The sequence below is a fragment of the Rana temporaria genome, chromosome 9 (assembly GCF_905171775.1).
Source record: "Rana temporaria chromosome 9, aRanTem1.1, whole genome shotgun sequence".
NCBI classification, from domain to species: Eukaryota; Metazoa; Chordata; class Amphibia; order Anura; family Ranidae; genus Rana; species Rana temporaria.
Window position 1 is genome coordinate 164990333 of NC_053497.1, and position 15574 is coordinate 165005906.

Sequence of the window (15574 nt, forward strand, 5' to 3'; positions counted from 1 at the left end):
CGCTGGCGCAACCAATTCTTGGTCCAGAAACGCCTCCGCCCCCTGTTTCTGGCCAAAGTACTGGAATAATGAACATATCCAGCAGCCATCCCATAAACAGCACCAACTCGCGAAAATTGACGCTGCTGCTCCATCATGGCTTCAAACCGGCCGGCTGGTCAGTCAAGAACACACTCCAACAGAAAGCACAATCAAATCCAGTGGTACCTGCAAAGAACGCACAACACACAGATACGAACGCACAGTACGAATCTGCTAAGCAGAACGAACTGCACGCCTGTACCCGAATGCCAACTACGTACCCACAAGCACACGCACTGAACGAGAAAATACTACCTGCTAAAGCCTGGAGACCGAGAAGCGCGAATCAGCTCTAACCAAACCTTCACTAACACGAGCAAAGCCGTAACTAGCAAAAGCGGAACAGAGGGCGTCGCCATTGACTTTGGCCTTTCCCTTTATAGTGACGTCAAACGTGGATTACGTGCACGCGTTCAGGTCCGCAGGGAAATATCGTCCGCTGGTGTGTACAAGCCAGCGGGCCAAATGAAAAAACAGCCTTGTACGCCGGAAACAGCCCGTCGGACATTTCGAACGGACATGTTTGCTCGTGAGTACTCGGCCTGACAGGTTCCCTTTAGACCAGCTCTGGGTGAAGGTTATCTCTTTGGAGTTATTGTGCAAAGCATGGGTTATAATGCCACCAATCTGTGCAGTGCCCCAGGGGTATATGGTCATGTTCTTTGTAACTTCTGCTGTCTGGCTGAATGTGAGCTCAAAGCACCCTACACAAAAGAATAAAATGCATTACTGGAAATTATAGATAGGTAGGGGCAGTGGCGGCTGGTGTTTTTTTCTTTTGGGGGGGTTGCAAAAAGCCATGGTCGGGAGAATGGCCCTCCTCCTAGGCATCCAATAGGATCACTTGTCCTTTCAACCAATCGGGAAACAGGTAGACCCGCACTTCCTGATTGGCAGTGTTAGAAAAGCGACTTTCCTGACGCCAACATGGCAGCATACTAGTGATAGAGCTCCGCCTCTTGACCACTCCCTCAGGACCAGTGAATTGCATAAAAAAAGGACTAGTTAGCTGCCCCCCCCCCATTCTTCACACCTCCACACACCAATGAAGAGTAAGCAGTTCTATGTCCCCACCTCTGCCTCAGGGCAGTAGCCATCTGGGTTTAGCCTCTCCCAGTGCAAAGTCCCAGCGCTCAGGCTACTAAATGCGCTATAGCCTGGGAGCCCCTTTCTTGGGTCTTATTGGGGCCCCTGCAGTGTTTCCTCTTTAGGAACAAAATCTGCCTTTACTTTGGGGCCAGCTTTGCTTCGCGCAAACATTTAGAACCCCATTGACGTCTATGGGACTCGAACGTTCAAATTCAAAAGTGCTAATTTTAAAGCCTAATATGCAAGTTATTGTCGTAAAACGTCTTTGAGAACCCGGGTCTTGCCCCAGGGAACACGTATCTATGGAAAAAAAGTTTTAAAAACGGTAGTTTTTTCAGGAGCAGTGATTTTAATGATGCTTAAATAAAAAAAAATAAAAAATGAAAAATTCCTTTAAATATTGTACCTGCTGGGTGTCTATAGTATGCCTGTGAAAACGTCTTTGAGAACCCGGGTCTTGCCCCAGGACTCCAGAAAAAACTACCGTTTTTAAAACTTTTATTCCATTGATACATGTTCCCTCAGGCAAGACCCGGGTTCTCAAAGACGTTTTCACAGGCATACTATAGACACCCAGCAGGTACAATATTTAAAGGAATTTTTCATTTTTTTATTTTTTTTATTTAACCACTTCCCTCCCGCCGCATGTATATGTACGTCCACAGAATGGCACGTACAGGCAAATGGGCGTACATGTACGTCCTTGCCTTCTAGCGGGTGGGGGGTCCGATCGGGACCCCCCCCGCTACATGCGGCGGTCGGATTCCCGCGGGGAGCGATCCGGGATGACGGCGCGGCTATTCGTTTATAGCTGCTCCGTCGCGATCGATCCCCGGAGCTGAAGAACGGGGAGAGCCGTATGTAAACACGGCTTCCCCGTGCTTCACTATGGCGCTGCATCGATCGAGTGATCCCTTATATAAGGGAGACTCGATCGATGACGTCAGTCCTACAGCCACACCCCCCTACAGTTGTAAACACACACTAAGTGAACACTAACTCCTACAGCGCCCCCTGTGGTTAACTCCCAAACTGCAACTGTCATTTTCACAATAAACAATGCAATTTAAATGCATTTTTTGCTGTGAAAATGACAATGGTCCCAAGAATGTGTCAAAATTGTCCGAAGTGTCCGCCATAATGTCGCAGTCATGAAAAAAATCGCTGATCGCCGCCATTAGTAGTAAAAAAAAAAGAATTAATAAAAATGCAATAAAACTATCCCCTATTTTGTAAACGCTATACATTTTGCGCAAACCAATCGATAAACGCCTATTGCTATTTTTTTTACCAAAAATAGGTAGAAGAATACGTATCGGCCTAAACTGAGGAAAAAAAACATTTTTATATATGTTTTTGGGGGATATTTAATATAGCAAAAAGTAAAAAATATTGCATTTTTTTAAAAATTGTCGCTCTTTTTTTGTTTATAGCGCAAAAAATAAAAACCGCAGAGGTAATCAAATACCACCAAAAGAAAGCTCTATTTGTGGGGAAAAAAGGACGCCAATTTTGTTTGGGAGCCACGTCGCACAACTGCGCAATTGTCTGTTAAAGCGACGCAGTGCCGAATCGCAAAACCTGGCCTGGGCATTTAGCTGCCTAAAGGTCCGGGGCTTAAGTGGTTAAGCATCATTAAAATCACTGCTCCTGCATCAGGAGCAGTGATTTTAATGATGCTTAAAGTGGTTGTAAACCCACTTTTTTTACTTTTACCTACAGGTAAGCCTATAATAAGGCTTACCTGTAGGTATAAAGAATATCTCCTAAACCTGCACGGTTTAGGAGATATTCCCCTCGCAATGCGCCGCTGATTGCAGCGGCGCATGCGCAGGCGGGATCTACGGCGAAAGGACCGGCCGCCATCGGACCTTGCCAGATTTAAATCTCCCGCACGCATGGGTGCAGGGCCGTTTGAAGGAATTTGGGGGCCCCAAGCAAAATGGACATAGAGGCCCCCCAACCCCCCCCTGCACGCACACAAAGCCTACAGGAACCAGTGGGCAGCCTCCTCCTGGTGGCTCCGGACTGTGAGGGAGGGAGGAGGAGGGGAGAGGGAGGAGGGGAGAGGGAGCCAGGCAGGACATGAGCGGCGCATGGATACAGACCGACGGTAGCGGTGATCTTACCGAAGGCCGGGACAGACTTGTGTGCGGTACGCCCAGGGGTGTATTTAGGTTTTGTGCTGCCCTAGGCCTGGTGAAACTCACGCACCCCTTCCTTTTTAAGACTCATCCTGTTATTTTCATGGGATGAGGACAGAGGGACAGGGTGGGAGGGGGACAAGGTGGGATGAGCACAGGGGGACAGGGTGGGATGAGCACAGGGGGACAGGGTGGGGTGAGCACAGGGGGACAGGGTGGGGTGAGCACAGGGGGACAGTGTGGGGTGAGCACAGGGGGACAGGGTGGGGTGAGCACAGGGGGACAGGGTGGGGTGAGCACAGAGTGGGATGAGTACAGGGTGGGATGAGCACAGGGTGGGATGAATACAGGGTGGGATGAGCACAGGGTGGGATGAGCATAGGGTGGGATGAGCACAGGGTGGGATGAGCACAGGGTGGGATGGGGACAGGGTGGGATGGGGGACAGGGTGGGATGAGCACAGGGTGGGATGGGCACAGGGTGGGATGGGGACAGGGTGGGATGGGGACAGGGTGGTATGAGCACAGGGTGGGATGGGGACAGGGTGGGATGGGGACAGGGTGGGATGAGCACAGGGTGGGATGGGGACAGGGTGGGATGAGTACAGGGGGAACAGAGCATCTTAATTTTGGGGGGGGGGGTGGTATGGGGATATGTGCTGGGGAGTGATTTGAGAGGGAAGATGATATGTGCTAGTGGGGGGGGGAATCGGACCCCCCACTAGCACATATCATCTTCCCTCTCAAATCACTCCCCAGCACATATCCCCATACCACCCTCTCCTCTCCCATCACTTAATTCGTTCACCTCGAATCTGCCCCCCCTTACCTCCTGGTTACTGTGTGCAGCATGGCTCGTCACTCGTGTCTCTCCTCGGCTCCTCCTCCTGGCTGTGTACACATTGAGCCAAGAGGGGGGGAGGAGCCGAAGTGTGACTGACTGACTGTGTATTGCAGTCAGTGGAGAGAGAGGGACGGCTGCACTGTAGCCACTTACTAGCTCGGGGGCCCCAAGCAATTGCTTGGCTTGCCTGTCCTGTTGCGACGGGCCTGGATGGGTGTCTGCCTGTGATAACGTCTTTAAATAGCACAATCACCTGCCTGCCAGTAAATTAGGAAGAACTGATCTAGCTAAACTATACAGTGTATAAATATATGTACAACACCTGGGATGTATATATATCCTCTACACACTGTAACATTAACTGACTAGCCTGCCTGCCTGCCTGCTCTATCTACCTGAAAAAAATTACACTCTCTCTGTCTCTCTCTGTTCTCTGTTAACTGCCGCAACACACTACACAAGGCCGCCCTGCAGGCGGCCTTTTATAGTGTGGGGTGTGTACTAAACCACCTGAGCCATAATTGGCCAAAGCCACCCTGGCTTTGGCCAATTATGGCTCTCCGTTTTTTGCAAGCTGCGGGTCATAATGCATGCTTGGCCAATCATCAGCCAGCGATACCGCAGTGAATTATGGTCTGTGAAACGTAACTCGAATTTGGCGCGAATGATCAGTTTTGTTCGTATTTCGACGAACGAGCGAACATACGATGTTCGAGTCGAACATGAGTTCGACTTGAATACGAAGCTCATCCCTATCCAGCAGTGACTCATTCCCATTTACATTACCCTGCCCAAAGGGGACTCTGTTTCTTGCCCCCTGATGTCATCAGAGTGCGCCAAAGCGCACATGGCCCTTGGTCAGCAGGGAGGCCGGGCGCCATCTTGCATGAAGGCAAATTGTAGTTATTTGCCATTAGTGCAGGAAAATGTCCTGAAAGAGACTCTATCTCTCCCAGGACAATTTAATGGCTTTAGGAGGAATTGGTACGTGGGTTATGGTAGGACAATTGAACATGGCTCCAGCCTGTTTATGGTCCCTGCGCAGACACACTTCCTCTGACAGCCCCTGCTGCAGGTATGGCACGTATATGCATAGATATGTGTGTGTGTGGGCTTATTTGTGTTTATATATAAACATATATATATATATATATATATATATATATATATATATATATATATATATATATATATATATATATATGTGTATGTATGTGTGTATGGTGTATATACGTGTGTATGTATGTACAGTTAGGTCCATATATATTTGGACACAGGCACAATTTTTGTTTTTTCAGGTATTTACCAAAACATGTACAGTGGAACCTTGGATTACGAGTCTAATCCGTTCCAGGAGAATGCACACCGCTTTGGCCTGAATCGTGCTCGTTTTGCGAGACAACACTCACAAACTGAGTCACGATTTCTAAAAATACAGTGCTCGTATTGCGAAACGATCGTGAACCATGTTACTCGCAATCCGAGGTTCTACTGTAGTTATAAAATGGATATGGGCTAAATGTGCACACTCAGGTTCAATTTGAAGGTATGTACATCCAAATCAGAGAAAGGGTTTAGGAGTTACAGCTCTTAAGAATAGCTAACCCCCCTTTTTTAAGGGGCCAAAAGTAATTGGACAATTGAATCCAAAGCTGCTTCATGGCCAGGTGTGGACTACTCCTTCCATCCATTTGATGGTTTTTACAGATTAGTTGAGAACACAAGCAAACGTGACAGTTAGCAATCCAGGAATATAACAGTTTTTTTGGGGCTGTTAAATCGATGGGTTTAGTTCTGCTTTATGATTTACTGCTGTTACGGGGGCTCTGGGCTTCAGCAAAATGGCAGCCTCCATCAAGAAGAAATAAGAACAATGCTGGAGGCAATTTTTGCAGCATAATTAGTTCCTTGCTAAAGAACATTTTTTTTATCAAGTTGTTATGGGTAAAGTTCCGCTTTAACCCCTTTCCGACCAACCGCCACGCATATACTGCGGCAGGTCGACTCTCCTGTGCGAACTGATGTACCTGTGATATTGTGGGCACGCTTGCACGCCCACAGGGGTTCGGCGGACTCAAAGTCTGCCGACTACCCGCGTTTGCTGTGCAGAGAGGCAGAACGGGGATCTGCCTTTGTAAACAAGGCAGATCCCTGTTCTGACAGGGGACATGTCAGAGATCTGCTGTTCCCAGTGATCGGGAACCACGATTTCTATCATGTCCCAGGCAGCCAACCCCCCCTACAGTTAGAACACGCTGAGGGAACACATTTAACTCCTTGATCGCCCCTAGTGTTAACCCCTTCCATGCAAGTGTCATTTATACATTGATCAGTGCATTTTATAGCACTGATCAATGTAATAATGTCACTGGTCCCCAAAAAGTGTAATTTAGGGTCAGATTTGTCCGCCGCAATGTCGCAGTCCCGCGAAAAATCGCAGATTGTTGGCATTACCAGTAAAAACAATAAACGTCCCTAAATCTATCCCATGGTTTGTAGATGTGATAACTTTTGAGCAATCCAATTAATATACACCTATTTTTACCTATATTTACCATAAATACGTAGAAGAATATGTATTGGCCTAAACTGATGAATACATTTGTTTTTTTTATATATATATTTTTTTGGATATGTATTATAGCAGAAAGAAAAAACAAATATTATTATTTTTTCCAAAATTGTCACTCTTTTGTTTATAATGCAAAAAAAAACTGCAGAGGTGATCAAATACCACAAAAAGAAAGCTTTATTTGTGGGGAAAAAAGGACATAGATTTAGTTTGGGTTCAACGTCCCACGACCGCGCAATTGTCAGTTAAAGCGACGCAGTGCTGTATCGCAAAAAATGGCCTGGTCAAGAAGGGGGGAAATCCTTCCAGGGCTGAAGTGGTTAAGGTGATATTCATACAGTTATCTTCTCAATGTTAAATAAAAAGGGAAATAAACAGAAAAAAACTGTAAAGCGATAGCGACCAATTTATTTCTATAGTTAATCTACCATATTTACAGCATCTGGATTGGAGACACAAGGCAGAAAAGGAAGAGAGGTCGCACAAAGTTTAAATAAATCATAGGAAGTCATTGGAACTAATAGACTCTTTAACCACATCAATACTGGGCACTTTCGCTCCCTTCCTTCCCAGACCAATTTTCATTTCAACATGCATCCTATGCATTAAGGTGAAAAAACACCTTGCACTCTCCGGCCCCCCCGAGCCCCCGTTTTACTTACCTGTAGCTTCCCAGAGGGGGGTTAGCTCTTGCGGGGAGGAGCCACGAGAGCTGCCGCGGGAGGATGATTGGGGCCACTCTGTGCAAAACAAACTGCACAGTGGAGGTAAGTATGACATGTTTGTTTTTTTAAACTGAACCTATAGTACCACTTTAATATGTATTTGTTTAGAAATACTTGAATATACTTTTTTCTCTTAGGCCTCATTTACACCAATGGCTGGGACAGTAAAAATTGTCAGTTGAGCTGCGGGTTTACTGTAAGGTGACCAGATTTTTTAAATTAAATCCGGGGACATATTTTTTTACTAGTAATGGCGGCAATCAGATTTTTAAAATGAAATCCAGGGACATATTTTTTTTACTAGTAATGGCGGCGACTCTCTGCTCGTCGCCGCCGCTGCCCGCCTCACAGCCTGTCAAGTCTTACTCTCCAGGCTCCGGCTACTACTGGGTAGGGAGCGGAGGAAGATCACTCCACCAGGAAAGGCAAGGAGATAAGCAGGCAGGCGGCTGGGCGGGACTTGAGCCAAGGCAGAAGAACATGCGAGCGGAGCTGAATGGGCATGCACCCGAAACTGAAGAAATATTCCCTCTGCTCTGACCAGCACAAGATCATCAGAAAGGGGAACAGATAATGGAAAAAAAATACACCCCCCTAAGCTAGTAGGAGCGGTGGAGTGGGGGTGTGTAATTCAGATTTTTTCTTTTTTATTCTGCCCTGACTGTCTTTGAAATTGCCCCAGCCCCTGTTCAAATCCAATACAGGGACAAAACCGGGACAGACTTGGTCCGGGGACAGTGTCCTCAATCCGGGGACTGTCCCTGGGAATCGGGGATGTCTGGTCACCCTAGTTTACTGGCCCTGGTCATCTACCTTAACTTAATATGGCAGCCGTAAAAAAGGGTGGCACACATGCCATGGCAGTGAGGCTTTACTTTTCAGGTGTAGCAAAAATTATACCAGTCCTATGTATAAACCTGCTCCAAAGAAACACTAGAAAGGAAAGAAATAATAGAAAATAAATATTAAAGACTATGGCCCGGATTTAGAAAGGACTAACGACGACGTATCTTCAGATACGCCGTCGTAAGTCCAAATGTGCACCGGCGTATCTATAAGTTTATTCAGGAAAGCAGGCCCGCTGACAGACGAACGGAGAAGCGTGGAGCGAGCCAGAGAGAGCGGAGAGGAGAGGAGAAGCGGGCCCCGTACTCTGCACTGCCGGCCTCTCCGGACACTGAGCGCTGAAGGCGGATCCGGGTGAGGAGCCAGGAGCCCGACAACAAACTTCCTCCATTGGCCGAACACTTGCAGTACGCTGTCCCTTGTGTTTTCACCTTACAGCCCAAATGTATGTGAGAGGTTCTCTTCGGTATCTACTCTGAGACTTACTGTGTTTCTTTACAAGATTTGTTTGTGAATCTCTCCTGCAAGATTTGTTTTCTGCCGCTTGGATTCTACCGACTCCCGGGGATTAAAGGTTGACATATTGGAACGTTTCCCATCAACACCATCTTTGCCTAGGAGTTCGTGTATGCCTGATCGACATACCGTCGCTGACGTGTATGTCCACATATTCTGGTAAGAGTATCCATTTATTTATCTTTTTGGATATCACTGTGAATCGTTGATGAGGTTTTCACCACCTACACTGATCGTCTGATCGGCATACCAGAGAGGACCATCTTACATCAGTTCTTTTTGAGTGGCCGTTTTGTTTTTCCTTCATAAGAATTTCCGACCAATTCCATCTCTCAAAGACTGTACATATAAGTCCGACATCGGATTGCCATATATATATATTTTTTGCTTGGACTTTGTGGTTGGTTCACCCCATTTGTTATCACTTACAGGTGTCACATTACCCATTATAGTGTGTTGCACACATTTCCAACAGGAACACCACCTCCTAGTGGCTTTCCACACTATTACATTGTTTCAGATATTTTTTTCCCTTTTTTTCACTCACCACATCATCTGGCGAGTGTCTCCTGGGTCCAATTCTTTTGGAATTGTTTCATCGAATTGGACTACTTACCGTATTGTTTGAATCCCTTCACTCAATATTTAGCGCTGCACTTTTTCTTTCTCAGGAAAGCAGATACGCCTGAATTATGCCAAGATACGACCGACGTAAGTCTCCTTACGCCGTCGTATCTTGGGTGCATATTTACGCTGGCCGCTAGGGGTGCTTCCGTAGATTTAAGCGTCAAATATGTAAATTAGCTAGATACGCCGATTCACAAACGTACTTGCGCCCGTCGCATTAAGCTACGCCGTTTACGTAAGGCGTACGCCCGGCGTAAAGTTACCCCTGCTATATGAGGCGCAGCCAATGCTAAGGTATGGACGACGGAACAGCCGTCAGATTTTACGTAAGTCGTACGTGAATGGGGTTGGGCGTAGGTTACGTTCACATCCTAGGCATTGAGCCGTCATATGTTAGGGAGTATTTGCGACGTGATTCTGAGCATGCGCGCGCATGCGCCGTTTGATCGGCCATTCATTTACATGGGTCACGGTTAATTATAATACAAAATGCCCACTACCTAGCGCATATCAGATGCACTGCGCCTATCTAAAGATGCGCCGATCTCTCTGAATCCGGGCCTATATATTTTGGTATGCTGTGTGAATGGGAACAAATACCAAACATATAGGCCCCGATTCAGAGAGATCGGCGCATCTTTAGATAGGCTTAGCACATCTGATATGCGCTACACCGACGTAACTTCGAATTCGAAAAGCCGCGGAACACCCTGTTAAAGTCTATGGGAGAAATCTAAAGTGTTAATTTTAAAGGCTAATTTGCAATTTATTGTCCTAAAAAGTGTTTGGGGACCTGGGTCCTGTCCCAGGAAACATGTATCGATGCAAAAAAAAGTTTTAAAAACGGCCATTTTTTCAGGAGCAGTGAATTTAATAATGCTAAAAGTGAAACAATAAAAGTGTAATATTACTTAAAATTTCGTACCTAGGGGGGGTGTAAAGTCAGCATGTGAAAAAGCACATGTTTCCCGTACATAGAACTGTCCCTGCACAAAGTGTCATTTCTGAAAGAAAAAAAGGCATTTAAAACCGGCTTTGCGGCTCTAATGAATTGTCGGCTCTGGCAATTACAGAGATGATTCATTCATAAAGAAAAAAAATGTGTGGGGGTCCCCCAAATTAAATTACCAGGCCCTTCAGGTCTGGAATGGATATTAAGGGGAACCCCGCCGTAAAAAAAAAAAAAATGGCGTGGAGTCCCCCTAAAAATCCACACCAGACCCTTATCCGAGCACGTTAACCTGGCCGGCCGCAGAAAAGAGGGGGGGACAGAGTGTGGCCCCCCCCCCTCTCCTGAACTGCACCAGGCCACATGCCCTCAACATGGGGAGGATGTCCCCATGTTGATGGGGACAAGGGCCTCATCCCCACAACCCTTGCCCGGTGGTTGTGGGGGTCTGCGGGCAGGGGGCTTATCAGAATCTGGAAGACCCCTTTAACAAAGGGGACCCCCAGATCCTGGCCCCCCCTATGTGAATTGGTAATGGGGTACACTGTACCTCTACCATTTCACAAAGGAAGTGTAAATAGTTAAAAAAAACACACAGACACCGTAGAAAAAAATCATTTATTAATAATAATAAAAAAAAATCCAGCGATGTGAATCCACTCTCGGCCCGGCGCCCCCGCTCCAACGTTTTCTTCTATCCATCGATGGATGATCTCTCCAGCGACGGATGATCAGCGGTCCGGTCCAGCGATGAGAAGATCCATCCGTCCAGAGCGCAGCAGGGGAGCTCCTCTCTCCGCTGGACACAGCCCAGCGGAATGACGCTCTGGAGCTGTGACATTTCTTATATAGGGGAGCGGCCACCCGTCACGTGACTGGGAAAGCCCGGTCTTTCAGGGTCTTTCCCAGTGACGTACGAGGGTGTGAAGAACGGGGAAGGTGTGTTTACACACACCTCTCCCAGTTCTTCAGCACCGATGACCGATCGCGGGACACCGGCGATTGGGTCCGCGGGTCCCGCAGCTTCGGACCGGGTCGCGAGCACACCGCCTTTGCGTTCGCGACCCCACGGCTGGGCTTAAAGAGACACGTACAGGTACGTGATTGTGCCCAGCCGTGCCATTCTGCCGACGTGTCGGCGTGAAGGGGTCCTTAAGTGGTTAAAAACAATACAATAAATCGGTATGGGGAAAAGGATAGAGTAGTAATTAAAAAACACTATAGGGGGAAGAAAAGACAAGGCGTTGGCGTAAGGGAACACCTGAGGTTCCATGTCGGGGATGATTTATGGCCCTAATGCCTTGTACACACGATTGGTTTTCCCGGTGGTAAAAAGTCCGCCGGGAAAACCAAGGGGAAAACCGAGAACCTGCTCGGCAGCTTTTTCCCCCTACACACGGCCGGTTTTCCTCGCAGGAAAACTGCCATGTGAGCTTTGGTCGGGAAACCCTGGCTGTGTGTATGCTCCATCGCAGTGTTTCCCATAGGAAAACTGCCGGGAAAAAGACAGATGGGAATCCCGGCAGGAAAAAGGAAAACTTGTTCTCATTTTCCTGCTGGGATTCCTGGCGGTTTTCCTGTCGAGAAACTGCCATGGAGCATACACACGCTGTCATGGCAGATTTCCCGACAGGAAAACTGGTCGTGTGTACAAGGCATAAAAGGGTTTTCCCCTCACCAGAGAAAATAAAGATATTCCACAGACTCCAGGTCTTTGTGTATTTCTCACTGTTATGTTGCACAGTAAGGACTAAGTCCTCCATTCTGTTCACTTCCTCAGCCAGCATGCGGGGCAGCTTAGCATTTAAAGCAGGGCTCAAGTCCTGCGGGAACGCGTGGGAACGGAGTTCCTGCACTTTTTTCACAGCAGGAACGCAGTTCCCTTTGCAGGATTAGAGCAGCCGAGCCGCCCGAGCCAATCCTTCACAAAGCGGCGATGCCCAGGTCGAGTCCCTGTCAGGGGCAGGCGAACCTTAGTAATCCTTTATGTTACTGGCCGCTTCCTGTATATGGATTCCTCGGGTAGTGTGCGGGTATTCCGTCACTTCCTCGATGCCGCAATGTCTCCTGGGAGCTTTTGTCATTGTTCCCAAGAGATATTGCGGAGGTCTGCCGCGAGTTATTGCGGGATTTAGAAAGAACTTGATTAAAAAAAAAAAATATGCGGTATAGTAATTATGCATATAAGCGTATCATTTTTTTTTTGTTGGTGGGGAAGTGGATCTTGGGTGGGAGTTCCCACACTTTTTCCCCCAGGACTTGACCCCTGATTTAAAGGGTTTATTAGGAGTGCAGAAGGTTCTCATTAAATACATTTTTTTTTTAGCAAAGTTCTTTAATTGTGCTGACAATATGAGGAAGCTACAGTTGCCTATTTACTGTGCTTTGCACGTCACATTCCCCATGTACATTATCACGGTCATGTGGTGTAAACCATCTACACACGGGCCGTCTGTTTAGAAAAGGTCATGGCCCAAAATCAGCAGAAGTGAAAGTGGTTAAAAGACACAAGACTTTACCAAAATGTCTAAAGGAAAAACAGTTCCTGTTATTCTAAATCAGATCCAGAAACAGATGTGTTCTTTAATTCTACAACTGCAGTCCAGATAATTGGAAAGGAGACCTACTGTATAGGAGCTAACCTGTCTTCTTTACACTTACCTTAGGCCCTAATACATTGTCAGCTCTTCCACTTTCTGTATACTCACTTCATTTTTAACAGTAATGCCAAGAACGGTTTTCCCGTCGGAAAAAAACGGATGTTTTTTCCGACGGAATTCCTCTCAAGCTTGTCTTGCGTACACACGTTGACACCTATTTTTTTCCGTCTGGAAAATAGAGAACATGCTCTCTATCTTTTTCTGTTGAAAAAAGTCCAATGGAGCATACACACGGTCGGGATTCCCGACCAAAAACTCTCATTGGACTTTTTTTTCTGTCGTGGAAAACCATTAAAAAAGTTAACACATGAAGATAATGAGACCTATTTCCAAAAACAAGCTTCATGGCTATTAAAATGAGCCTTATATTTGTGTTAAAGCCTTTGAATTGAGCATAGTGTAAGGTCTCCCACCTTACACTAGGTATCCCTACCTATAGATTGTAAGCTCTTACAGTGCCTTGAAAAAGTATTTACAGCCCTTGAAATGTTCCACATTTTGTCATGTTACAACCAAAAATGTAAATGTATTTTATTGGGATTTTATGTGATAGACCAACACAAAGTGGCACATAATTGTGAAGTGGAAGTAAAATGATAAATGTTTTTCATTTTTTTTCACAAATAAATATGTCAGAAGTGTGGAGTGCATTTGTATTCAGCCCCCCTGAGTCAATATTTTGTAGAACCACCTTTCGCTGCAATTACAGCTGCAAGTCTTTTTAGGGATGTCTCTACCAGCTTTATACATCTAGAGAGGGACATTGTTGCCCATTCTTCTGTGTAAAATATCTCAAGCTCTGTCAGATTAGATGGAGAGCGTCTGTGAACAGCAATTTTCAAGTCTTTCCACAGATTCTCAATTGTATTTAGGTCTGGACTTTGACTGGGCCATTCTAACACATGAATATGCTTTGATGTAAACCATTCCATTGTAGCTCTGGCTGTATGTTTATGGTCGTTGTCCTGCTGGAAGGTGAACCTCCACCCCGGTCTAAAGTCTTTTGCAGCCTCTAACAGGTTTTCTTCTAAGATTTTCCTGTATTTGGCTCCATCCATCTTCCCATCAACTCTGTCCCTGCTAAAGAAAAGCATCCCCACAACATGATGCTAACACCATGTTTCACGATGGGGATGGTGTGTTCAGGGTGATGTGCAGTGTTAGTTTTCCGCCACACATAGCATTTTTGTTTTAGGCCACAAAGTTAAATTGTGGTCTTATTTGAGCAGAGCACCTTCTTCCACATGGTTGCTGTGTCCCCATCATGGCTTCTTGCAAACTGCAAATGGGACATCTTATGGCTTTCTTTCAACAATGTCTTTCTTCTTGCCACTCTTCCATAAAGGGCAGATTTGTGGAGAGCACGACTAATAGTTGTCCTGTGGACAGATTCTCCCACCTGAGCTGTGGATCTCTGCAGCTCCTCCAGAGTTACCATGGGCCTCTTGGCTGCTTCTCTGATTAATGCTCTCCTTGCCCGGTCTGTCAGTTTAGGTGGACGGCCATGTCTTGGTAGGTTTGTAGTTGTGCCATACGCTTTACATTTTCGGATGATGGATTGAACAGTGCTCCGTGAGATGTTCAAAGCTTGGGATATTTTGACTTCTGAAGGCAATTGGTTCCACTAGATTTTAGTTAGGGGTATCATAGTTACATAGTAGTCCATCAAGTCCAACCTATGTGTGTGATTTTATGTCAGTATTACATTGTATATCCCTGTATGTTGTGGTCGTTCAGGTGCTAATCGAAACGTTTTTTGAAATTATCAATGTTTCCCGCTGAAACCACTGCCTGTGGAAGGGAATTCCACATCCTAACCGCTCTTACAGTAAAGAGCCCTCTACACAGTTTAAGGTTAAACCGATTTTCTTCTAATTTTAGTGAATGGCCGGGTGTCTTATTAAATTCCCATACTTGGAAAAAGTTTTATCCCCATCGTGGGGTCACCAGTATGGTAAGTTCAGTGCTTGTAACCTTTCCTTATAACTAAGGTCCTCCAGACCCTTTATTAGTTTTGTTGCTCTTTTCTGGACTCTCTCCAGTTCCAGCACATCCTTCCTAAGGACTGGTGCCCAGAACTGGACAGCATAAACTAGGTGCGACCGGACCAGAGTCTTGTAGAGTGGGAGAGTAAAGGGTGGCTGAATACAAATGCACGCCACACTTCTCAGATATTTATTTGCAAAACAATTTGAAAACCATTCATCCTTCCACTTTACAATTATGTGCCACTTTGTGTTGGTCTATTACATAAAATCCCAAAAAAATACATTTACATTTTTGGTTATAACTTGACAAAATGTGAAAAAGTTCAAGGGGTATGAATACTTTTTCAAGGCACTGTATATGCTGTATCCTAATAGACTACAACCTTTTTTAACTTGTGTATCCCTCCTGTATACCCTATTAGACATTAAGCTATTGTACCTTTTGTATCTCTTTCCTGTAACCTAACCATGTACCCACTCCTCCCCTCCTGTTTGCGTTGCCTATTGCAGTATAAGCTCTTTTGCATAATTCCT